Genomic DNA, 27,745 nt, shown 5'->3' with positions numbered 1-27,745 from the left:
TACGCATGCTTAAAGGTTTAAAAACGTAGAAGAAAGTGGTTTTTTTTCCAAAACCTTCCTCCATACCACTTAGTGAAATCAGTCGACCATTTTATAGCCGTAAACAAGCTCAAAAATTGACCTACCAATCACCCACGATCCTTGTTCTAGTAGTCAAGAAATGGATTTATAACACACCGCTACCTCTTCCCGCTGACCTTCGATATAATGCCTAAGTCTATATTTTTGGGGAAAATATGACAGTACATACTTGAATCAATTTATTCAATATGTATTAGTATTTATAAACATCGATTTTCCTGTTTCGCTTATAGCATACAAATAAAAAAAGGGGGATATATATATATGAAAGAAAAATGAAAATGCAGAATAATAAATTATCTGAAAATAAATATTTTATAATCTAAAGACATTGAATCTCTTACACAAAAAGAATATGATAAAAAAATTTAAAATAGAAAAAGATGAAATAGATTAAAGAGGTTGAATGAATAAATTGGTGTTTATCATATTTTATTAATGGTAATTTAACCTAGTTTATTTTCGAGTTTCCCGCAGCATCAATCACTTTTAATATGGGGTTGTTACGCTTGAGGCCAAAAAAAATTTTAAACCACTTAAGGTAGTTGTCTTGCTATGGGCATATCGATAGAAAATTCTTAATTTGTGTATACTTATTAGGAAGATAATAATGCATTTACCAAAATAATTTGTAGTCGATTGACCGTCTCTAACTCGAGTTAAATACAACTAAAGTTCGGATAATTAACATAGAGAGCATAGGAAGGGTTGCGTTTTGTTGTGTTTTTAACAAGTTTTTTAATTCTAGAAAAAACTAGATTTAAGATATTTTCAAAAAACTATCTGAACATTTATGAATTTGTGCATGTGAGTTTAAAAAAAATCCAAAACTATTGACCGCTTCATTCTTGAGATATATTCACTCAAAGCTATTTAAATTTTTTGTATAACAGAAACAATTATATTTAGAGTATAAGTAGTGTAAGAGAGATGTCTATTATATACAGAATTACAGATGTTTATTATCACGCTATTATCATACAGAATACGTGATAAATGGACAGTTGAGTTAAAAGTATGTTAAAATTAATACTTCTTTGAGTGTGCTAAGCATATCTATATGTACACACCACTGCTGTATGATGTAGTACACTATTTTTACAATATTGTACAAAGACAAATACACAACTCTTGAACAAGAATTCCAAGTACTATCCATTTTTCCGAGAAAACGTAATGTGATAAAATTCCTTTCATATGTTAACTAGTTTCCGTAAATAAAAATCGATAAGAAATAGTTAAAATCCTTTTGCAATTTTTTAGTTGCAGACCTGTGATAGCAATTTATAAAACAGACCAATAACCGATAAAAAACTCAAATTAACTTGGTTAAATATGAAAAGTTGAAATTTACATTGATTATATTTGAAAAATAATTTCCCTTAGAAGTTTGTACATTTATTTCAATTTTCTTTTCTGAACTAGAACATTAAAACAACACAGATGTACTAGAAACCGAGTCTTTTAATTTTAAATTACAGTTCATGATAAATATTGTCGGTGAAATCGAATAAAAACAAAAGAACGAATGCTAACATGTATAAAAAATTAATGTTATTTGTGAATTTAACAAGGATAGAATGTATTCGAAACTAAACTAGAAAGTTAGTTTGTACACTAAGAGACTTAGAAAATGAAATAAAATTAAAAGTTTTTAACGTTACACAGTTTGGTAAGAATTAAATTCATGACCTCTGTTTTATGACAGTTTTTCGTGCAAGGAATATTACAATTTTCAGACACATTAATTTGGACATGGTCATTAATTTGTACGAAAAGTAAAAATAACAAGTGAAAAAAAAAAAACAATAAGTAATTTGTTGAAATAACATATACATATACAGTGTTGATTACTCTATCACATTATACATACATACATGTCACACATTCATAACTGATATTCCCATATAATACATATTTGCGCATAATTTGCACCCTCACGGGTAAACAGTGATGTGTATGAAAAAATGTTTCAAACAAAAGTTGGTTATTTTTTTATAAGGGACATTTTTTATATTTAAACTTTTGTTCTATCTCTAATAGTTTACAAGATGGTTCCTACGGATCCAAGACCCAATTGCTCATTTCCGCTTGATATATTTTTTCGTTTTTGAGTTATATTTTGTGCGTAGCATCAATATTTTAAATCGTTACAAACTTGGAACTAAACTTAGTATACCCTACATATTACATATATGCATAGTATAAAATTGTTCGATACCTAGCCTAATTTACACGACACTGAAATTTGCAGTGTGGTACTGGTAAAGTTGAGAAAATGAACTCAATGAAAATTAAATACATCAATGTAGTTTCACTAAAAATACCAAACAGTATATCCGACATATAAATTGATCTCAAATATATTTAATATTTGATACTAAAATGAATTTGATAGTGGAATGAATGTATTCGAGTGTTGGAATGAGTTTTCCAGTAACTATTTTCATATTTACGTTTAGATTTTATAATCCCATATTAATCATATTATTAACACAAACATGTAATTTCGTTATTTATACGATGTCCAATATCCGTTCGTAAATCAATATCTTTATTTAGATATTTAAAAAAATTGTTTTTCTTTGCTACCGTTTCAACTGCTATTTAACTATCGGATCTAGTGAAGTTAGCTACTTCAGGTTTACAAGATTTTAACGTTCTTTGGGTCTTCTAAAAACTTTTCTGTTATGAGAATTTACAGTGATGTCCTCGGTAAATCCCTCATACTACCATAATATTCTATATAGTCCGTTGGTGCAGGTCTCAGACTTACTTAAGTAATTATTTTCTTTGAGTCTTAGATTTATTTTTAACTTCTATTCCTTGCATAAAAATAAGAAAAAGAATCTGTAAACCTTTGGTCAAAGATCTCTTGATTCCGAGATATTTAGTCACAGATGCCTTGAATTTTATTTAATCTATAGCACTTCTGAAATATCATTGTTGAGTTCAAACTAGGAGTACAAAATATCTTCTAAGTTTTACTCCGTACTCAAATCTAATTTCACAGACTGTTTTTCTATATCTTGGAAAAATGGAAACTATCTATTTTTCTAATGCCTTATTAGTGCCATCCCATTATCATTTGTGGAAACACTTAAAATGTTAATTTAACCTTTCCGGTGACTCAATGTATCATTTATATCAGGGCTTCTTAAACTTTTGTAATTCACGACCCCATTTATAATTGCGAGTTTCTTGACGACCCCATACAAATATAAAAGAAAAATAAATTAATATTTTTTGATGATTTATTTATTAGGTAACAATATCCATATACATATGAAAATATATAAATTTAGAATTCGTTTTGAAACATACAAAAATCTAAAACTAAAAATTGCACAAAAAATTATAAAATTGTATTTATTATAGTTTCAAAAATAAAAGTGGATTCTGACCGTCTTAATTCTCTCGAATATATTTCAAGTAGTTGCGTGGTAAGTATTAAAATTAAAGTATAAGTTAAAAATTTAATGAGATGGATGTGCCTGTTTTTTATTGCATAACAAATCAAATCTTGGTGGAATGTTTGAAACTGCTTGACGTAAGACCTCTTCAACATTTTTTATCGCTGAACGATATTGGGATTTAATATGTGTTAAAGCTGTTTCTTTAGCAATAATACCTAGAAATTTTGTTGATAATTATTTCTCGAGATTATTTCGGCTTTTAGAGATTGACAAAAATAAATGTATATTTTTTATTAATTCCAATAACATTTCATAATTCATAGTAAATGTTATTCAAGTCATTATAATACTCTTAATAGAAATGCAGGTACAAACAATCTTTCCGAACTAGAAGATTTTATGATATATTTATCTACGATAATTGTTATTTTATCTTTATAACAATAATTTTACAAGTTAAAAAACATTTTCTGTTAAATTGTATTTTTACCTCTCGCGACCCCAGAATTTTGCTACGCGACCCCAAATGGGGTCGCGACCCATAGTTTAAGAAGCCCTGATTTATATAAATATAGACTATTTAAGTGTTAAATTTAAAATATATTTTGACATGTGACATTCTTTTGTTTTTAATAATATAAAATTTGATTATTTGATTTTGAACAATTAGTAAATAGTTTTGGACTTTTATAGACTTTTCTTTTTTAAATGAGAAACTAAAATTTTGGGTAATTTGTCGATATTTGTTTTATGTCTTCTTATAGTCTTAGAGTTTATGGTTTAAAAGTTGCTTAAAATTAGGTACGATTGATTTTTCAACATGTTTTCTGATCATCGATATACATCATTGTGAAGTAATTGGATATACTAATTAATTATTTCATTTTCAATATTATTAATCATTTGTTGTATTTATTTATATTTGTTAAATTTTAGTTTAATGTTCAGTTAATTTGTTACAATTGAATGGTCTCTTATTTAATCGGTTTTATTCCGAATATAATTTTATAATAAATTAAAACATCAAATTACGTACAATTAAAAAGGATGATTCTATTAAATCTATTATTACTTTAGAAATAAATAATATATGATAAAGTTTTCATCGAATCTTACAGACGAAAATATCATCTTCAAGTTTTTTTCTTTTTCTTTTTGCGGCTCTAATACTAATACTAATTCTATCTAATACTAATTAATTCTTCGAAATCATTGTAGTTCTCTCTTAGGGGACTTTCTTGCAATTTTTGCAATAAAAACAATGCAAATAAATAGCCAAATATAAAATTTTTCAAAATAATCTTTAAATTCACAATTCGATTTCTTTCTTTTACTGTAAGGTCGCAAATGTCTATATTCAATCAATTGAAACCACTGACTTTATATTTATACATAGACTAAGCATCGCCTATTTTTCCATACAGTGAGAAGCGTGCCAACAACTGAGGTAATTGCTTAGGTCAGAGATATTTATGAAAAAAATACATTTATCAAAAGAATATAGGGACAAATCACAAAATGTTTTACATAAAATATCGTGATTTCACTGAACTTTTTCGCTTTTTGACTTAAAAAAATACTAATCATTTTACATTTTTTCTTACGAATCTACCATAGATTTTACCTAAACAATTACCTCAGATGTTGGCACGCTTAAAATCGTTTGACACTTAGTCTATGTAGCTCTAACGTCAATGATTGAAACAAACCTCCTTCGTGCCATTAAACAACGTACTACAACAGCCAAATAATAGATTTAAACTACTTTTACATTGTCAGCCATTTTCGTCGAAATTTATATAAAATATTCAGCTCAATATATTTCCACACAAAAAAAAAGATGAATAAATGATTGCTATAAATTTTTATTATTGCCATAAATAAAATATTTCAGTATTTGATATGAAAATATCGCTTTAAAGAAAATATAAGAACTTGCTATGTTATTATGTAACGATATTTCGCTATTATGATCATTATTAAAAGGAAATATATAATATTTTCAATTACACAAATCTATTGCAGCGAAAAATAAACTAGTGGGCGTCAGAGATCCATTATTAAGGTCATATTTTTGTCACATAAAATACTTTTTAATGGGATGAGATTTGTCTTTTCTTGTTAGCGAATTAACGAAGGAAATGGGGCTATTGCTTTTTACTGATGATGCAATTTTGAAAAAGGGGGGTCAAATTAAGAGGATTGGTTTTTGAGGGGTGCAAAGCCCTAATAACCGGAAAAAAATGGTATTTCGATATAAAAATAACGGTAAGGACACTGAAAACTTGATACCCCGAACTTTCTTGCCACCAAGTCAACTCACATATCGATTTTCAACCCACTAGCCCCATTTGGAGGTATTATGGCTTTGGTGATGCTGGCAAAGCTTTAGACACCGCAAACATCCATAATATTTCCGCATAAAAAGCTAGGAAGACAGCTGGGCAGTTGAAACCACCAAAAGGCACTTCCCAGATACGAGCTCCTGAAAACATCCCACAATCGTTTTGTAAGAATCATAAAGCGGATTTATAACACACTCTACCTGTCAATTATGACCTTCGATACAGTGCATAAGTCTATATTTTCAGAGAAAATATGAGTAAAAATGTGAGTCAATCATGCATATCAAAGATTTCTTACAATATTGAGTTACTTTGTAGTTTGTACAAACTTCGTTTATTAAAATTTTACTCATTATTGTTATAAATGTTAGATATGATTGAGCAAGGTTATATAAGGTGAAGGACTCTCATTTTAAATTGGTGTTATAATTACTAATATATTTTATACCAATAGAATCAGTAAATACCGTAGATTTTTGTGATGTAATTACGGAATATGTTCTATTTTAAAGTCTAATTAAATCTAAAATACTTGCTATTTAGGATAAGCATTTAAATCCCGGACTAATAAGCAAAGTTTTGACAACAATGCAATTCCGGGAGTATCACATTGTAAAGGAGAAAATTGAGACTTGACTTACATTTTGTTATTTAAATTAGTTTATAATAACAAAAATAACTGTTTCAATTAACTAAATTAATTTAATATCGATAATATTTATAATACCTGTGATTTATTACCAATTTATTAAAAATTTAAATAATTCTGTTTTTTAATCAAATTTTAAATGAAAATCCTCAGTAAATTCAATTACATTAAACAAAACAATTTTTTTAAATTTATCTACGTTAAGTGTGTATCGCAGAATTATGTACATCCATTCCCGGAATCAGGTTCAAAGCCCAATTTTATCACGGAATTAGAGACAAACTCGAAGTCCAGAAAATTAACGTTTAATATTATAAATTAAAAACTTTGGCGTGAAAACATAATCAAAACTAATTCTCAACAAGTAAAAACAAACAATTGACTAAGTTAATTGTTGAAATACCATGTATAGACAGTCTTGATTACTCTGTCACATTACAAATACATACATGTCACACACATATAACTGATATGCCCATATAATACATACTATTTACGCATAATTTGCGCTCTCACGGGTAGACAGTGATGTCATCCCGTAATATGGTACATTTACCTTATATACAATTAAATTTATCAATGTCAAATTGAAGACATCTATATACTTCAGAAAACACGATAATTAAGTCGCAAAAACCAAATGAAGTACAAAGTCAGTACATGCAGTTTACAAACAAGACCGATAAAAAAATTCTATATATACCTTTGTTTGGAAAGGTAGAACAAGGCAAGCAAAAACTAACGATGAAAAAAAAAATAAAGTGACTTTTTTTTTGTTATATTTATTTGTTTTATTTTTTTTAAACAAAAGCACAATAAAATATTTAATTTGTGATGATATCTGTTACGAGGTTTTAACTTACTCGATTGGCATACAGTCGAAGCCAATGTTTTGGTTGACATTACTTGAACTATATCAAACCATGTATGTATGAATGCATGTGTTGTGTGTATAGTTCAGTAATGTATGGGGTATTGGGTAGTTCAGTACAGAATGATCTAAGAGAAACGGTAATATAAATCAACTAAACGTCGCGACACTTTTTATACCATGTATATGAAATAAAATGAAAATTTTGGTATAGGTGTTCATAAAATCACCTAATTAGTCCATTTCCGGTTGTCTGTCCGCCTGTCATCACGATAACTCAAAAACGAAAAGAGATATCAAACTGAAATTTTTATAGTTTGCTTAGGACGAAAAAAGTGAGGTCGAGTTCGTAAATGAGCAACATAGATCAATTGGATCTTGCAAACCGTTAGAGATAGAACAAAAGTTTAAATGTAAAAAATGTTCCTTAAAAAAAAAAAAAACTTTTGTTTGAATTATTTTTTCGTAAACTTCACCACTTTCGGTAGGCATGCTGATCGTCTGGGCCTGACAGTGTATCACGACTATTGCAGCTTCTCTGTCACTGTCCAGCTCTTGCCATACGGAAATGGACTATTTAGAAGCAGTCTTTCATTGGCGAATTCTGCGGTCTGAAGCTTCAAATAAATCATGGAGTAGTTTCAGCCACTCTAACCAAACCTAGCCTAACCTACATTGTAGAAATTTTAACAAAATTCTTGTAATGCATCGTTAATTTTATTGAACAACGTAAAAGTTGTTGGTACATTCTGTATATTGTTTGACTAAACTGAACAGACTAACCTAACTACAGTATAGACTATAGAACAACAGAATGCATATAAAGTCAGGAGGTATCATGAAAGATTGAAGTTATAACATTTAACTAAAAACAAGGTTGTTGAAATCTTTATGTTGTTAAAGGTTTCATACAGGGTCCTAAAACATAACATTGTAATTCTATAGATGCGGTTTGTAAATTACTTTGATATAATTAACAAATTATTTTGTATTTTAAGATCGTTGCACTCACCGTTTTCATTAAATCTTCAAAACTGTTTTAGAAATGCAACTTTGGTTTCATTCTTTTTGTGTAAATAGGGACAACTATGACGTTCTTTCAACCACATATGATAGAACTACTCATAAGTTTAGATTTTCTCATAAGTCTTTTTATTTTAGATGTTCCAGTATTCTTATCGCCCTATTAGCTCAGTTCGTTAAGGCGTAACCAATTCCGTCCGCGGTTTGCTTAGGGTATTAATTAATAGTTGTGATGGACTGGTGTAGTGCATGGTATATGCATGAAGGAGGTGCACTCAGTCTCTGAAATTGAGGAGCTGATAAATGAAATTAGTATCACAATGGGCTCTATAGCCTATGTGTGTCATTCGTGGACAGCCAATATAACCTAACCTAACCGAATGTTTTTTTTTTTTTTTTTTTTAACATAGAATAACTTCGTCAATGCTTATTAAATCTAAGTTATGAACAAAATTATGAATAAAAATAATATTTGTATCACGTAAATGTTTTTTAATGCTTTCTATGGTTTTAAAAAAAATTAATTTTATCTTCAAAAAAGAAAACGAAATATTACCTTTTCTCACGTTTTTGGGGAATCGGGCCCCCGCTTCTCCTTACAGTTCTGAGGGCCCCATATCTTTGCTACCACTGATAAAGCGGTTTCTACGCCCCTGTCAGCTGTAGTTGTTTCACTTAAAAGTAAATTTCGTCTAATCTAATGTAATAAAACGTACATTAGTCTAAAGTTTTGTTTCGTTTTTTGGATAGATACTCCTCCAGAAAGTCATAACAAGATATCCCAGTACAAACATGTAGTTCTATACATACGTTATATGTAGGTATGTATATGGTTGTAAGTAAATCGATAGTGCCCTGTTTCAGAGCAGTAAACTTAAAGCATTTTTCTTCTTTCTTCGTTTCACAAATAATGTATGTAGTAGAAAACTACAGTAAAAATTGATTATAATGACATTGAAAGGATTGTATAATTACAGTCATTGTATCTAATAAAAAATTTTTATTGGTTGTTCTACAGACTAAGGAAAAAAATTTGTCTAATATCGGGGCGATATTGCTTTGTATATTCTAGCTACGAAATTCAGTCAAAGAATCAAAAACCAAAACTTCTAGGGGTGGTTGTAATGAACATAGAGCGATATTCAGTTGTTTTTTGAGCTCAAATTCATGATCAGCGACTCCGAAAAGCACAGAGAGACAATTTCTGAGATTTAATTCAGAATTTTCTAATTTTTTTTTTATCATTAACACTTCTAGGGGTAGTTTTAAAGGGGTTTTAACCATCCTAAGTTACTTTTTGACCTTGGATTCGTGATCTGCAACCCCGAAAGACAAAATATTTGAGCAAAAATTTTATATTTTTCCTCTGTCACTTCTAGGATGGCTTGGAACTATATTCAGTTGCATTTTGACTTCAAATTCATGATCAACGACTCGAAAAACCACAGAGAAACAATCTCTGAGATGAAATTCAAAATTTTCAAAATTTTTTTTATCATTGGCACTTCTAGGGGTAGTTTTAACGGAATTGCAACCACCCTAAGTTCCTTTTTGACCTTTTATTCGTGAACAGCGAATCTAAAAGCTCCTCAAGAGACGATTTCTGAGGTAAAATTTTGAATTTTCTTTCTGTCACTTCCAGGGGTAGTTTTAATGGGGTTACAACCGTTTTAGTTGTTTTTTAACCTTGAATTCATTATCAACGACCTCGGAAACCTTCGGGAGACAATATTGGAAATTTTTTTTCACTGTTACTATTTGGAGTGCTTTAGGGATGGGAAAACTACAATAAATTTTCAGTTTTTTTATTTTTATTTTTTTGTAATGCCAAGGTTAGTGTGGCTAAATATTCCTGAAGGTATAAGGAACACGTACAAAAAAAATTTTGAAATCGGAGCTATTCCACCACTTTTCCGGCTTATTAAATGTTCTATAAGCAGCGTATTTCTATATTGCTCTAGGAACGCTTTTATGTAGATTGATTTTTAGATAATTTAAAATAAGAAAGTCTCCATAAAATGTTAAGCCTTCTTATCAATTTGTCGTGAAAAGCGATGTCTTGATAACCGATTTTGATTATATGTAGTTGAAAACTGTAAGCATACAAACTACCCCAACTGAACTCAGGAGATGACCAAACTAGATACACACACATACACACAAGTTTCATTTCTTTTTTTGTTGTTTTTGACGGTTGATAAACTCACCAAGTATTGTTATCAGTTTTTAAATGGCGGTTTTTCTGACAAAAAAAGAGAAGAAAACATCAACCAGCAGTTTTTTTTTTGTAGAAAAAGAGAATATAAATAAATAGTTTTTAAATGTATTGTTAATAGTAGTTTATTTGTCTCAATAAAGATGGGATTTGGAATAGATTGAAGTTTAACCTTCCAATAGCGGTGCGCAATTTTGCATTGACTGTAGAGTATACATAGACTAAGCATCGCCTATCTTTCCATACAGTGAGAAGCGGGCCAACATCTGAGGTAATTGCTTAGGTCAGCTAGGGACATTTATCAAAAAAATACATTTATCAAATTTTCATATCAAAAAAATATTTTACATAAAACATCGTGATTTCACTGACATTTTTCGCTTTTAGACTTAAAAAATTTACAGAAAACCTTTCTTATTGGGTGGTTTTTCGCGCGCTCTAGAAAGGGTATTATTCTCCCTTCCTACAATTTGGAATTGTCCAGCGAAGTGAACTGGTAGCAGCCACTCAATCATAAAACTATAAGCTTTAAAAGTGAATTTTCACGTTTATTAAGAATTCTAAATCAAATTCCATTTTTATAAATTTTTTATAAAATTAACTTAAAGTATATCCGTACATCTTCGATAAAAATCGTATTTATTCGTATCAAAGTTGATATATTCCACATAAAAATATTATTATTGATAACCTCAACAACACACACTGACAGACAAGTAACAAAAAAAAAAAAAAAAAAAACATCGGAATAAATAAAAAAGTTTTATTTCCATTGTTTTGAAATGTAAACGCTACCAAATTGAATTTTTAGTAAAAGTTTTATTATATATTTAAAAAGAATTTTCATAACAAATTTTGTGAATAGGGCAAGATTTAGTACCCCGGATATATTTTACTTTGAATTACTCTCAGATAAATTCCTGTAAACTATCATTTATCAAACCCCATCCCACATAGTATTACTTCATTTGGGGGGAGGGGGCTATTTAATTTAACATTTCCGGTAGCTAAAAGTGTATATTAGAATGATAAGTTGATTTAATCTGAAAGGAATATTAATAAATAGTAAAAAACTAATATTGATAATACAAAATTTGAATATCATTTTGATATATTGTCACTAATCAAAGTGTAAATTAAAATGTATTTTGATATATGACATTCATTTGTTTTTGATACATAATTCAATCAAAATACCTACCTATTGAAGCTGTTACAAAACGCACAAAGAAGTCAGTGCCTATAAAATAATGATCAAAGTATGTTCAGATACAATCAGTGAATATGAATCTAGGTACATTAGAATGTGATCTGTGGTACATTATGATATTCGATAGCTATTTATTATTTAATTTCTCAAAGGAAAGTAGACTATTTCTGATGTTATACTTGTTTAATACCTGTATGTAAATTTTGATCCCTGGTAATATACTCTCCCCTGTTCTTTCTCTCTATATTCTGAAAAGACATGAAAAAAAATTTTCGAGAGTAAGGTAGTAAGCTCTACCATAGCTCGCTATATCTAGTAAGAAGTAAAGTTTTTCGTTAAAAGTAGCTCTAGTAACTTTATAGTATTCTATATATTATTCTTAAAATGTATTAAAATAAAATTGTGTGGTCACGTTTTTCTCTACAGAAAATTTTTCAATGTACTACAAATACAGATACTTTAATGAATATAAAAATTTTTAAACATGACGTCGTAAATATGACCTTAGTTAAAAAGACTGAAAAGTTTCTGATTATGAAAATAGTTAATTTTACTCAAATATAGACGAAAATTTCCAGTCACCCATCTCATATATCATTTCTTAATGTGGCCTGTTTTGTGTGGGTCTCTTGCCCGTTCAAGTTCACGAGGTTTGCCTTTTTGTCTGTGATTGTTTTTACGCATGCCACCGAAATATGAAATGAATTAGTCATTCAAGAATTTTTTTTAAAGTGGCCTATGATAGGAACCGGGCTATCATTCAGCTGCCCTCTTCTAGACATTCACAAAAACGGTTCAAAGTACCCATTTGCTTTAAAAAAGTTCCAGTATCTGTGATCCTCCAAAATTTAACTTTAGATTCACGCCTGTTTTCAGGTAAATTAATGGTAAAATTTTAAAAATAAATTTTCGCGTTTTTTTCCTATATTTTTACTTGTACCTACAATCCATACTTTTCCCATTCTCCAGAAAGTAACTTGGGGGGGGGGGGGTCTCTTTGCCATCGGCTGGCGACGCCCTTGCTATCACTGGTTCCATTACCTTTACATACTCTTTTCAAAAATGTCAAATTATTTAGGACATCCTAAATCATAAGGATTAGAAAGTTTAAATTTCGATTTTTGAGATAAAAACAATAACCTTTCTATCAGACAATCAATAAATGTATTTTTCTGTTTTATTATTATTATTATTATTATTATTTTACGGTTTTTTATATTTTTGTTGAAATCGTGTATGAATATTGAATATTTGTTGTTTTACAAATCTGTTTGGCTAGCAATTTCTAGTTTGTCCAATTCTAGTACATATACAACGTGTTCTGTTATTGACTGCAGAAACCTAGCTTCCGAAAATAAGCTCATCAAGAGCAACATAAAAACTCCTTTTCAAATTTGAATCTGAGGGCTACTTTGTGGAAGTTCATTCACTGACTATCATTCGATAACCAGTAGCCAATGATAATCAATAGATATTAGTACATTTCACTTAATAATGGAAGGAATTTAAAAAAAAGTATAAAATTATTAAATTAAATTTGGTCAAATCCTACTTTGCGAAATCCCGTATCTGCCCAATTAGGCCTCAGATCCAAATTTAGAAAATAGATTTTTTTCTGGTCTTGATGAGCTTATCTTCGGAAGCTAGGTTTCTTCAGTCAATAACAGAACACGTTGTATAAAGCGAGTATTATAAATGTACTTACTTATATATTCTCTTTGATGGTCTGTGTGGGTTCATGACATGGAGAGTATTTTGTATTGTTTACCATATTATGTAATAACAAAGGGCTCAGTATAATACCTAAAAGTGTATTTGTTTCATAATTATACAAGAAATCACTGCATTTATGTTGACCGACAGTTCAGTATTTGAAAATATAATCGTAGGCCTTTATCCTGATGTTGATTTTAGTGTTTCTTTCGTTAAAATTTGCAAATGTGCGAGAATTAGATGGCAAGATCTGAAATCAAAATTAAAGTAGATTGATAAACATAAAAGATATAAGCAATTAAATAATCTTTTCTATCTGATTCTAACCAAAACACTTTTGATATATATAATTGCAGGTTATAACTTCACCAAGTGTTATTTTCGTAGTAATTGATGTTGACCAAAATTTTACACGTTGTTTTGGCTCGATAACGAACCTCTTTTGAAGCAGTAAAAATTTTTTTTAACCCATGCCCTTTGAAAAAAAAAACCCGTATCCGAGGAATCGATCCCGGAGCTCTTTAACTGTTTACAAGATATAATAACTTGAAAATTTAACAAACTTTGGAAAGATATATCTCCGAAACTACCAGTCCTATTAAAAAGAAGCTCTATCTAACATTGTTGCAAATTGAACCTTTTTTAAAGGAATTCAAACTGTTTTTGATGAAAAACCAGTCCTTCTAGATCAAATTGGCAAAAAATGAAATAAATTCAAAATTTTCAAGGTTTTTCTGATACCTGATTTAATGAAAGGTTTAATTTGTTTGAATTATTTTGCAAAATCAAGTTTTATATGTCATCTCTATGACAATCAACAATGACGTCATTTTTAAAATATTTCCCTCTTTGTTTAATTAGGAGTTTTAAACGTTCATATTTGCGTTCCTTTTTCAAAAATACGGTGACAAAAAAATCATAATAATTTTTTTGTCACTAGACTGCATCACCACTACACATGCTACACCGAATATAAACTAATTTCTTCGTTATTACAATATACAAATATAGTTCTAGTAAAATTATATTTTTTATTGCTGATGAAAAAAAAAATTCACTGTTTTCTTTTTGTATTCAGAGAATAACAAAAATATTATAATTATCTTGTTTTCTCTATTTAATATTTTTTTTTTTTTATATTTTGTTGACAAAGTTTAGACGTTTTAATTACAAAGTTTATCACATGAATTTGTGTGTTGTGTTATTCTTTTTAAACACTTTTTTGAAGAAATCAAAGTAATGTCTTGTGTATTGTATAAATTTTAAGAGTTTAAAATAACTAGGGTTGTCCACTTTTAATTTACATGAGAGAATTGGTCTCATGATTTACATGGCAGAATTGGTCTCAGATGTATTTGGTGCTCAGGGTAAATGGTTTCTCGTCGCCAAGTAGAGTTTTCGGGAAATTTGTTATATAATCGGTCCAAACTCTAGAAGGCGACGGTGACACCATTCATTCTGGGCACCAGGTACCTCTGAGACCAATTCTGTCACATCTTCGTATTCAGTGATCCCAAATACCCCCCAGTAACGAACTTGTACTGATTTGTTTGACGAATCTATCGAAAACTACAAGGGTCGGAGGGCATACCTGGCACCAGGTATCCCTGAGACCTATTTCGTCACAAAGTTCGTGTTAAGCGAGTCCAAAAACCCTCGTCTAGCGAGTTTGGGGAATGGCTGTTCTGGGGTGGGGCACACTTAGACCATAGGGTCCGTTGTGATACGGCAAAAAAGGCTGTGGTCTATGGCGTACCCAAAATATTATGTTCCGTGCTGTTAATGACTCGACTGTCATTGGTTCGCACTCCCTGGCCTAGGTGATTGAGCATCGATCACAGTACTCAATCTCACTTCTAATCGACCACCGAAACATTTTTTAAAGTTTATCAAAATCAAATGTGGCAATCTCGAACATGTTTCAGCACTTATAATTTTTCCTTGTGGAATAGACACTTTTCCTAGAATTATACTTTACTAATGAAGTGGGAATACCACGATTACGAATGTAAACACACTGATTAACTCATACCAAACTGAAAACACAAATTAAAAACTTTATGTTTTATTAGTTCGAGTTCAAAGTTTTCTATACATTTTTTTTTATATGTATTGTATGTACATATTAAAACCTAGTACTCGATGACACCAAAGTAGATTATAATTTTTCCCAACTATAAGCATATATGCTTTAAAATAAAGTAAGGTATTCAAGGGTATAAAAATATAAGTAGTAGTCGCTTACCTACACTTGTTTTTAGTAAACTTTCTGACAAAAAATACAGCTATTGAAATTGTTTCTTTGATCTATCCAGGATCCTGATCGTGCCGACAGACACGTTCACTTTCCTACCGCTTGATTCTTTTAGATGGCCATAAATCTTAAAATATTTTGATCATTCCACTAAACATAGGCCAAAAGACGTTGCATTCTTGATAATTGACTGAACGTGATGGAAAAATCATTTTCTTCCTTAGTTTTTGAAGCATACTAATATCGTTTTTGACTAGAATAAGAGAACATTTCCGAAATTTCATTACATTTCATTGCAAAATGTCGAAATCTTTTAATTTCCGAAACAACAAAAATTTTATCCATTCCACCATGTTTACTGACTTGAAATTAACAAACAGTGAACAAAGGTATGTGGGGGGGGGGGGGGAAAAGGGTTGAAGGAAGGACTTGATTCTTCTAAGAAAATATGGCTCATTCTGTCTATCTAAAGTATGAAAGTCGTCTGAAGACAAGAGAATGAAAGAAAACAAAATAATTTTCGATGTTGCTAACGCAGTTGACATTATTTTGCTTGCACTTTGGTTGGCACACTATTTGACTATGGGTCGAATCCTTGGGGTTTTCAAAATAAGGATTAAAATATTGTTTTTTGAGAAACTTTTCTGTTAAACCAAAGCATCTCACAAACTAATAGAGATAGAAGACAAAGAACAAAAATGTTAGCTTTTATTTTTAGTTTTGACAAAGAGAACAAATTTAAAAAACATAATACTTTTGAAGAAATACTTTTATTGAAAACATTTTGTCAACAACTAAACGGCAGCATTTTTTGGTAGAAACTAGACGCCTGTAGCTTTAAAGAAGATCTTTTCCGAACTCTTGTTCCGGTAGTCAAAATCTTTGATCACAAAAAAATCGTTAAGACTACGTAGATTCGGTGCACATCATGACTTTTTTTATTAATATAATTTTTAAGTAAAAACTTTTGAACAACTATTAAATAAAATTTTGTAGACTAAAAAATCCACTTGATAACAATAAATTAACAAGTTAATTGTATAATTTTGTTGTAAATTTGTGTAAAATTTTTGTCAAAAGATATAATAAGTTAATCGATTTTGTTTTTTTTTTTTTTTTTTTGTGTTTTAAAACTTTTAAGTTGAAGTAGAGGTTGTATAAATATATTTTTAAACTAATTTTTGTTGCTAAAAATAAGAGTAGAAATACTAGATATTTATAAAAGCAACAGAGAGTAAGTGTTCATAAAAATACACTGAATATGCATTTTACCGTGTAGCATCCATTTAACATATGAAAAAAGGTTTAATTTATATTTCTGCAACTACATGGTGAATGAATTTTATTCCCAATTTTTCACTACTGGTCAGATATTGCATCGTGTTGGCGACTCCGACTAATTTAATAAATGTGAAAGTTTATATGTTTGTTATACTCAATCACTCAAAAACGGCTTAGCAGATATGGATGAAATTTGGATTAACTCATTCAATAATTTTAATCGGATAAATATCCAGTGGGATTATGAAACGAAGGACGTATTCACTTGAAATGTGGTATATATGTGTCTTATGGAACATTTGTCCGGGATAGTAAGGAATAACTTAGGCTGCTTTAAAAATTTGGGCAACGGAAGTAAATGCTATAAAGCCGTAGTGTGCCTACAACACTAGCGGATCGATTATTTTGATAAGGATATGTTCAGTGTAAACTTTAAGGAGATGTGTAAGGATGGAATAATACTAGGGATTTCAATAAAACTTTATAAATACATTTTTTGATTAACAAAGTTTCCAAAATATTCCTAGGTCATGGGGCTTTTCATTATAATTTTATCGTTCAAAGTTGACTGAAAAAATGATTAATCCTTTTCAATTGGATATTTCTATATGAAAAAATTTAGAGAGTGTGATAAAAAACTATATAAAATATTTAGACAATCTTAATTTAATTATAAGTTAATGGAAGATCCATCATTTGATGAATAGAGACGACTAAGGTTAGAGTATTGATGATTGAAGAGCGATATATATATTATCAAATTTATAAGCAGTTTTTGTAGTTGCGTAGTATTGTAAAGCGAAAAATAACACATTATTTGACTAAAATCATGTGTTTGGTTTATATGTATATACCGTGTAATAAACCAAAACTTTTATACAATACTGAAAGGAAACAAACACCTTCAAGGGTGATTACTCGAAAGAAATTATTGATTGAAGTCGGTGCTTTAAAATTAGTATCCCCTAAAAGCTACTGAATCGATTTTGATGAAACAATGGGACTACTTCGAGAGTACACCCTTTCAATTAGATCTATGTATGCCAAATTTCAACAAAAATTCAGTGAATGAAAGATCAATCATTCCCTATTTTGCTAACCTATGGGTTGAAAGTTTTTCAATTTTAAACTGTTCCAAATTCGAAGTATACCTTCTCCATAAAATTACTATCGAAATCGGTCAACTTTCTTAAAACTAATTCATAATCATACATTAAAGAAATAAAAAACTTACGTGTTCCCTTAAGAAGTTCCTCCATTTCTTTTTACGTCGGTTAATAACAAACCGAAATTGATCGATAAGCCAACGCATATTAATTGTAACAAATGTTCCTTCAGACGTAGTATTATCTGATTTAGACTCGTGGAGGTACAAGACTAAATAAAATTGGCGGTGTAAACTTCATACTTGATACATAAAAAATAATAGCTTGCAGTTACAAAAATTATAATATTTATGCAAAATGAACGTCGACCAAGGAATTTTTTTCATAAAAAACCATATATACTCCTCTAATTTAAAATTATATTACATATATATAGTTATTGTATATAAAACCAAGTAGTTTGATAAACTGAAACTTTTCTGAAATAATTATTTTAATGAGAGACTTGTGTTCTAATGGCATTTAGCACGCACTTCTAATCACAAATTTTTATCAATACTTTTAATCATAATATACAGTATGTCTCAGTAATTTGATTTTAAGTTACGAGTGCCACACGTACGCACACACTAATTATTTCTTTGGTAATTTTACACCAAAATATTGGAAGCTTTTCCACCTCCTCTAGACTCTCGCGGAGTACATTCGCCAAAGTTAGCCGAAGTGGAGCACTTACTGCCACACTCTCGTCTTATTTCGCAAGGCAATAGTATGACTTACATCGAAGTAGCATGCGCTATGTGCGTTAAGCTGATACAAATAGAGAAAAATTAAATTTTTTGAATTCTGATGACGTCATAAAGTTAAAAATTCAATTTTTTTTATAAAACAGGCAAATTTGATCCGATTTTATTGGAATTTTTTTTGAAACACATTAATTTTGGGTCATTCTTTTCAGCTGTGATGTCAGTTTTTCGCTACTTATCACTTATGTGCTTAATTCCGTGACCAAGACTCCACATTCTTGACATCTATTAGAGCTAGTTTAATTTTTATCACAAATTTGAAAAGTATGACTCAAATTTAGTAGGATTACATCGAAATTGGAATTTTTGTTATTATGATGACGTCATAAAGTTAAAAAATTGAATACCGTGGATACCCTTTGATACCCCGTGGCTAAAAAGAACAAACAACTTTCTGGATGATAAAAATTAAAAGTTCTTAAATTAGTGTTAGGAGAAAAAAAGATGTCGTACGTGTTGCCCTTTCAACAAGGCATCATGTCTCATAAATCACCGAAGATCGATTATTCTGGGATCCTGAATATTAAAAAAAAAATTACGGAAATTTCAGTATGATTACTCATTCACATAAACATCATTCATAAATTTAAAAAAAAAATCATTCATTTTACTAATAAAGAAAAATATCTACGTCACTGTTAATCATTTAGAAAATTAAAGTTTCTAGCATTTTATAAAAATCTCTCCAAACAGAATTTTAATAGAATATCTTTAGAGCATCAATGGTACAGGGTCTTACAGGTATAAGGTAACTACAAATTGCAAACATCTATCATAATCTAATGATTTTCTTTGATAATTAACTTTTTCGTCTTTCTTTATATGACAAATCTTTTTTTTTTAATGAACTTTCTCAATTTTACCTTCGGATTTTGATATTCATAAATTTAGATGTCGCATTGTATCCGATTTTCGACAAGAGCAGTTCTCCACCCCACCTCTCCCCCTCCCACAGGGTATACGGAAATATGTTCAATGTATTGAAGCTTTGCTTATTGTAACTCTGAATCTGTGTAATATACTATGTGTAGGTTAGGTTAGGTTATATTGGCTGTCCACGACAAACTTAGGCTATAGAGCCCATTGTAATACTTTTATGTGTTTTACCAACTTTCCGCTGATAATTTCATTTATCAGCTCCTCAATTTCAGAAACTGAATGGCACTACACCAGCCCATCACAACTATTAATAAAATTAAATTTGTTGCGACGGCGGGAATCGAACCCGCTACCCTAAACATACCGCGGACGGAATTGGTTACGCCTTAACCAACTGAGCTAATAGGGCGACTGTGTAACTCTTAATACGCTATCCACGAAACAGGTAACATACATGGATAGCTGGGGGTCTGATTTAGGGGCCACTAAATGCGAGTCACGCAAAAACGTGAGTTGAATTACCTATATAAATTTAGAAATTAGTAAACGATTCACAGTTCTTGTACTTCTTGTAATTTCATCATTGAACGAGCATTTGAAATTGATAAAAACGGGAAAGAACTTAAAAATATTCTATTTTCAAGTTTGTATACTTGGGAATATTGTACGATTAAAAGTAAACTCATTGTAACTTTTTATATAACGTTAAACTTCAAATGAGTTAATCATAAAAAAGTATATTTGATTTTTTTAATGACCAATAAATTTAAGTAAAACAACGCTTAAATTAGCATTCATTGCAAAAAAATCATATAATTTTCCATTCAAAAAATTATATTTTTTCTTAATCGTAAAGTTTTTAGTCATATTCCTCCGAAAATATAAACTTGTTCACTGTAGCGAATGTCAAATGTGTTATAACATATTCAACTTTCTTCAAGTTTCATTTTCGCGACTAAAGTTAGACTATATTTTTTCGTAAACATCACTGTTTACCCGTGAGAGCGCAAATTATGCGCAAATTGTATAGTATATATGTTATGGGTATATCACTTATATATGTGTGACATGTATGTATGTGTAATGTGACAGAGTAATCAACACTGTCTATACATGGTATTTCAACAATTAACTCAGTCAATTGTTTGTTTTTACTTGTTTATATTTCAAAATTGTTCGTTTTTGCTCCAATTGGAGCTTGAGGGTTGCAAATTGATTGTCAACTAAGTTGGATGTCACTTTTGGGGGTAGTGATTTTTCAGCCATTCGATCCTCTTTTTTAAACCACAAAATCAACATTTAGCAATTTTTTTAGACATTTCATGTTTTTGACAAGAGGCAAAAATTCCATTTTAATAAAGAACATCTAATAATTAGAAATGTTAAATGAGGGGAAAATATGACGTAAATGATGGCGCTCTGCTGCTCACAAGTTATTTTTTCATACAGTTTTCTAATTTTATGATATTTACGGTAAAGTATCATAAATTATTATGTTTCCGTGTTTATATACTTTGCTTATACAAAATATAGTTAGCTTTTATTTTGTCAAGCTTTATGAGTCAAATTATACTTGAAAAGAGGGGTGAACCTTGTATCGAATCAGATATTTTTGTTTTTTTGATATGTTGCTAGCAATGCTAAGGAAATGTTCAATCCAAGTTTTCGACCTCGGCAAAAAACCGGATCATGTCGAAAAATAAATAAAACTTCGAAAATTTGCATCCATACAATTCTATAATTAAAGTAGTGTATCGTTACCAAGGAAACGTCTTTAATAAAATATTTACGTCGAATATTTAAACTAATTAATATGGTATAAATTTAATATTTATCTTGGAAAATATTTAAGAAGAAAATTCTCGTCATAATATAAAAATCAATATTTTCTGTACACCCATCCACACATAAATATTATAGAACTGCTAATTATCGAATTGTTAATTATCGTTCGTAATTTATGTATATTATGTGATGACATATATAAAATTGAATATTGTACAAATAATTTCAAAAATGTTGAAAGTAGGTCAAACTAAGTAGATATAGCATAGCCACTTATACCAATCAATACGGTACTTTCGGTAGTGAAAACTAAATTACCAACTTTGATAAAAATTACTGATTTTGAGTCATAAAAGCACATTTGTTTTATTATATTAAAATTAAAAATCGTAATTTTTAAACTGTGTATCATGTGATGTGATATGTCATATTGGCAAAAACTGTCAGTCCAGTGAAAACAGCTGGGTACATATCTGTCAAATTTAACTGTGTTCTTTCGTCAGTGCATTTCATTTGTATTTATTTATTTATTTAAATGTAAATAATAACCACTAAGGACATGATAAAAAAGGAGATAAAAACTGATGAAGACAACATTATTGATACAGTGACAAATGTGGAAGAAGTTTTAAAAAATTTAAATCACATAATACCATTTAAAATCGAGCGTGAGCAAAATGCTCTTAAACGCAAGTTAAACCTGAAAAATAAACGTGTGTAAATTCTACTTTGAATAATTAACAAACTCACTGTATATGGTATCCACTATAAATAATATGCACACAGTGGTAGAATTCGTCAATTGTTATTTAATTCCCTCTATTACATAACAATATCCAATTAAAAATCATGTGTATTTTTATATCATTGTTCTTCGATAGTAGTTATTTGGGAGGGGGGAGGGGTGTGTTTGGTGTTGGTTTGCTTATCATGGATGTTAAATCAGTTTTTCACTAATTAAATGCGTTCGTTATTCATTTTTTTTTTCGATTATGTCACGAAAGAACACAATAAGTTTTTTTTTATATTCACTCGATTTATTGGAATTCTAAATGTGTTTATATACCTAGAGATTCATGAAATATGCACGAATTGGAAAAATACAACTAGAAACAGACAACTGGAAATGAACTAAGTAAGTGATTTTATGAACATTTATACCAAAATTTTGTTCGTAGCATCAAAATATTAACTGGAGACTAAACTTAGCATACCTCGATATATCAGGTGTTCTGTTATTGATAGCAGAAAATTATACCAGTAAATTAAGCTTATCAAGACAAATGGAAAAACTCTTTACCAAATTTTGATCTGAGGCCTGATTCGGGAGATGTGGCTAACAGAACAGAAAGATTTATGAATTCAATTCAATTCAGACCTATCAAATTATTTCAATTAGTAGGTGTCACTTTAGAATTTAGAGGGAACTATTATAAAGTAGTAATTGGTTGTAAATTGATTTAATTGAGTAGCGAATACTAAAAAAAATATTTTGTTGTCTTTATTTATGAAGAAAACAAAAAAATAATACATATTTATCAAATTATTTCACCAATACAGAGACACTAAGATGTGGGAGGTACCCACGATTTAACTCCACCAAAAAGCATAAAGTAAAATTAAGAAAAGCCTTACCGTGTCAAGTGTTAAAGTGTTAATGAAATGTTACAAATACCCATATCTTGGATATTGTTTTTGCAAATGTCGCTTTTTTAGACCAAACAGCATTTTTAATGACTATGAATGTGAAAAAGAAAATTTCCTTAAAGAAAACACTCTGTAACTTAAAAATTTCTGTATAAATAATGAAAATTGACAATACATATATTTTTTATTTAAAATATTTTTAGTCATATTTGCCACGAAAAGATAGACATATGTACTGAATCTAAGGTTAACGGGAAGGATTGAAGAGATTGTAAAATAAGTTGTGTTTTCTAGAATGCGAGTTAGATAATTGCATTCTAATGAAAGTGATTATATATTTCCAAATAAGTAACTACACTTCTTAAAGTGAATTAATAAAAGTACGTCAGTGAGAGAAATTCAAATTTTAAAACGGGCGTGACGTCATAGTATGTGCCTTGTCAGATTTGTTGACATACTGTATGGTATTAATTACTTATATTTTGTATATATTACATTAAGTTATATTATTCTACGGCTTTTTATTAGAAAACTTAATAATAGCTTGTGTAAATTCTGTGTTGTAAATTCATTTTTTTTAAGTGTAAATTATAAATTGAACTGTCACCAATTGACAGCTCACATATTAATACGTCATCAACAGAGAGCACCAAAAGGACTGCGTTTAAGCATCTCAAAATTATTCTCTGTTTTGAATATTTTTTAACACTCAATTACAGCATTTCTAAACAGCGTTTATATTTTTTACTTTGTTCAAATGGTGTAAGCAATGAATTAAAAATATTAAAAAAATATATTAATATTCCCTATTTCCAATAACACGAAGCACTTAATGAGGGAAAATATGACCTTAGTGATGGAACCCTTCTACTCACAAATTTTTTTTGTCACAAATGAGATATTTTTTACTCGATCAATATATATAATGCTTCTTCTAAGATTGAAAAACACTTTTAATAAAATTGACATGGAGGGTGAGAAAAAAGGAGGCTAGGCGTAAATATGTATATGACATACAGGTAAGGTGTATAACAATGTAAATGTATAGAGATGTCATCATAAAAAAAAAACACCATCCCCTTCCCATTACCACTTACTAATGGGCGGCGGGGAAGCTTTTATAAATTATTGATACATAATATGTGTGATGGAACATTACATTAACCGATATTCTTAGATAATTTTTTTCTAGAAGTTTCTAATCAAGATGAATTCTTAAAAAGTCATATTTAAAAATAGGATATGCTTTTTAAATATGTGCACATAAAAATGTTTTGAAATTTTTTCTATTTGGGGGTAGAAAACCTTTTTTATTGAAAACTTAGAAAAATATTGTTCTGTGTTTCTTTAAATAAAGAGTTTTTCAATAAGTACAAACAAAGCGGCCATATTGGTAAAATAGGGTACTTTCCGTGGTGAAAAATAAATTATGAAATTTGAAAAAAGTTAAATTCTAAGTAAAAATATACTTAAATATTCTGTTTTCGAGTCATAAAAGCACATTTTTCTTTGATAATATTAAAATTAAAAATCGTAATTTTTAAACTGTTTATCACGTGATCTAAAACTTGGGCAAGCAGTGATGTGATATCATATCGGTATGAACCATAGACCATCAGTTAGTTCAGTGTAGACTGCTGGGTATAATTATATTTATATTTATATTATAATCAGATGTCTATGAATATATCTTTCAAACTTATCTGTGTTATTTCGTGTAATGATATCGATATTACGTCACCAAATTGGATGCCCGCGTTTTTGACAGTTTAAAAACGCCTAACGCCTTAGACCGTTCGGCTATTTAGGCTGTTAAAATGAAAATTTTATTAAAATCGGTCGAACCGTTTCGGAGGAATGCGATCGCAAACACCGTGACACGAGATTTGTATATATTAGATATACCTACGTAATATTAAAATTTTGTATTTAAACTTTTTAAGAGTTTTTAGAACTAAATTATTGATTTAAAACTTGGTTATATGAAATTGTTTCACTAAAATATTTATTTAGGTAATTATACGACAAACAGTTCATTGGTACCAATCCCCAAGTATAATGCATACAATCTACTTTGTGTATTTATTTTACTACTTCTACGTACACGTTTCATCTCTTTTTAAACAAGAGCAGATAGATTTTAGTGCTAGTCTTTTATTTTTGTGTCCAATGTCTCACTTCAATTGGGTCACTAAAAGTACTAAATGAACAAACTTAATCAAACGAAATTATAATGCCAAAAAACCAGACAATAGACTAAAAATCTCTGCCATCTATTGAGGAAAAAAACAGATTTGAGAGACTTAAAGCAAATGAACATACATGTCAAAAAACATATTTAAAATATTTTCTATAAGATTAACGGCAAATTAGTCATAATAGCCTCCTTTATCGCCAAAATTTTTCACTGGAAGCGCTGGCATCGATTTTATTGTCCCTACCATGACTACACACACAACGAATACATGGAACATGTTTACTTTTATGTCCTAAAATAAACAATATCACTGTATTAATAACACAATGGTCAATAATAAACACCCAAACACTGTTTTCTATATGATTGATCAAAAGCACAAACTTTCTCAAAAAGTAGTTAAAAGAATCGTTGGTATATCAAATAACAACAAAAGTTGTTAAACATATACCACACACAGATTGTTCAACTGATTAGCTTTTCAACCGTTCATCTACGTACAGGTTGATCCATGAGCCTAGTATGGCATATGAAGGGAATATAGTGTGTCATGAAAGAATGGTGTTAAAATGAACTCAATATTTTTGATTTTTTGATCTTCGATGTAGATGAAAATCATTTGGTAGGCTAATTTTGACCCAAAAATTACGAAAATCGTCCGACCTTTCTCTATTATGATATTAGGTTCTCAAGTTCTATATATTTTCAATTCTAGCCCTGTAGGGTACGTACCGTCAAAACTATCGTTCAGATCGTATTTTAAAAAGTCATATCGTTTTCGCTGTATCAAAATAAGTAAAAAATAATGTTTTTAACTAAATATGGGAAAAATTAATTTTCTCGAATTTTTTCGATTTTTTTAAGGTACCCCTTTGGAAAATTTCGAAAAAAATGAATTTTTTTTTGTTCTTCGATATAGATGAAAATCATTTTCTAACATAATTTTGACCCAAAAATTATGAAAAACTCGTTTATTTAATCGTCTGACCTTTCTCTAATATGATATTGGGTCCTCAAGCTCAATATATTTTCAATTCTAGTACTGTAGGTCCGTAACTTCAAAACCATGATTCAGATCGTATTTTAAATAGTCGAATCGTTTTCGCTGTACCAAAATTAGTAAAAAATTATGTTTTTGACCAAATATGAGAAAAATTAATTTTCTCGAATTTTTTCGATTTTTTTAAGGGGTACCCCTTTGGAAAATTTCGAAAAATATTAAAATTTTTTTGTTCTTCGATATAGATGAAAATCATTTTCTATGTTAATTTTGAACCAAAAATTACGAAAATCGTGTTTATTTAATCGTCCGACCTTTCTCTCTTATGATATTGGGTCCTCAAGCTCTATATATTTTCAATTCTAGTACTGTAGGGTCTGTATCTTCAAAACCATGATTCAGATCGTATTTTAAATAGTCGAATCGTTTTCGCTGTACCAAAATTAGTAAAAAATAATGTTTTTGACCAAATATGAGAAAAATTCATTTTCTCGAATTTTTTCGATTTTTTAAGGGGTGCCCCTTTGGAAAATTTCGAAAAAAATAAAAATTTATTTGTTCTTCGATATAGATGCAAATCATTTTCTAACATAATTTTGACCCAAAAATTATGAAAAACTCGTTTATTTAATCGTCCGACCTTTTTCAATTATGATATTGGGTTTTCAAGCTCTATATATTTTCAATTCTAGTACTGTAGGTCCGTAACTTCAAAACCAGAATTCAGATCGTATTTTAAATAGTCATATTGTTTTTGCTGTACCAAAATTAGTTAAAAAATAGGTTTTCAATTGAGCAACAAAAAAACCAGATTTAGGAGCCATAACTGTGTCCAAAAAATAGGGTGAAATTTGAATTTAAACTGCACGCGTTTGTTGTGCATTATGAATTCCCTTCCGTCCGGCCAAGCAGTCAACAAGGAACATTATTTGAACGTTATGCGTCATTTGCGTAACGCTATCCGCCTAAAACGGCCGGTATTGTGGAAAGACAATTCATGGTTTTTAGACCACGATAATGCACCATCCTATACTGCACTCATAATTCGGGATCATTTCGTCAAAAACTCAACCCATATCGTTCCACAACCACCCTTTCACCTGATCTGGCACCGTGTGACTTTTGGCTGTTCAGCACTCTCAAAAGACCGCTCCGGGGACACCGTTTTGATACGATAGAGAATATTCAAGTCGCAGCGAAGACGGAACTGAAGGCAATCCCGGAAAGTGACTACAACCAGTGTTTCGATAGTATGTTTAAGCAATGT

At 29.7% G+C, this 27,745-nt stretch overlaps 1 protein-coding gene across 1 annotated transcript in view; it reads left to right on the top strand.

Annotated features, from left to right (window-relative positions):
* The window catches only part of LOC123303048, a 509,686-nt gene that overhangs the window by 229,974 nt on the left and 251,967 nt on the right, over window positions 1–27,745 (top strand). The gene's annotated exons all lie outside the window — the stretch shown is intronic.

This window comes from Chrysoperla carnea, chromosome X (assembly GCF_905475395.1).
Source record: "Chrysoperla carnea chromosome X, inChrCarn1.1, whole genome shotgun sequence".
Classification (NCBI taxonomy): domain Eukaryota; kingdom Metazoa; phylum Arthropoda; class Insecta; order Neuroptera; family Chrysopidae; genus Chrysoperla; species Chrysoperla carnea.
This window is presented reverse-complemented; position numbering and strand designations above follow the sequence as displayed.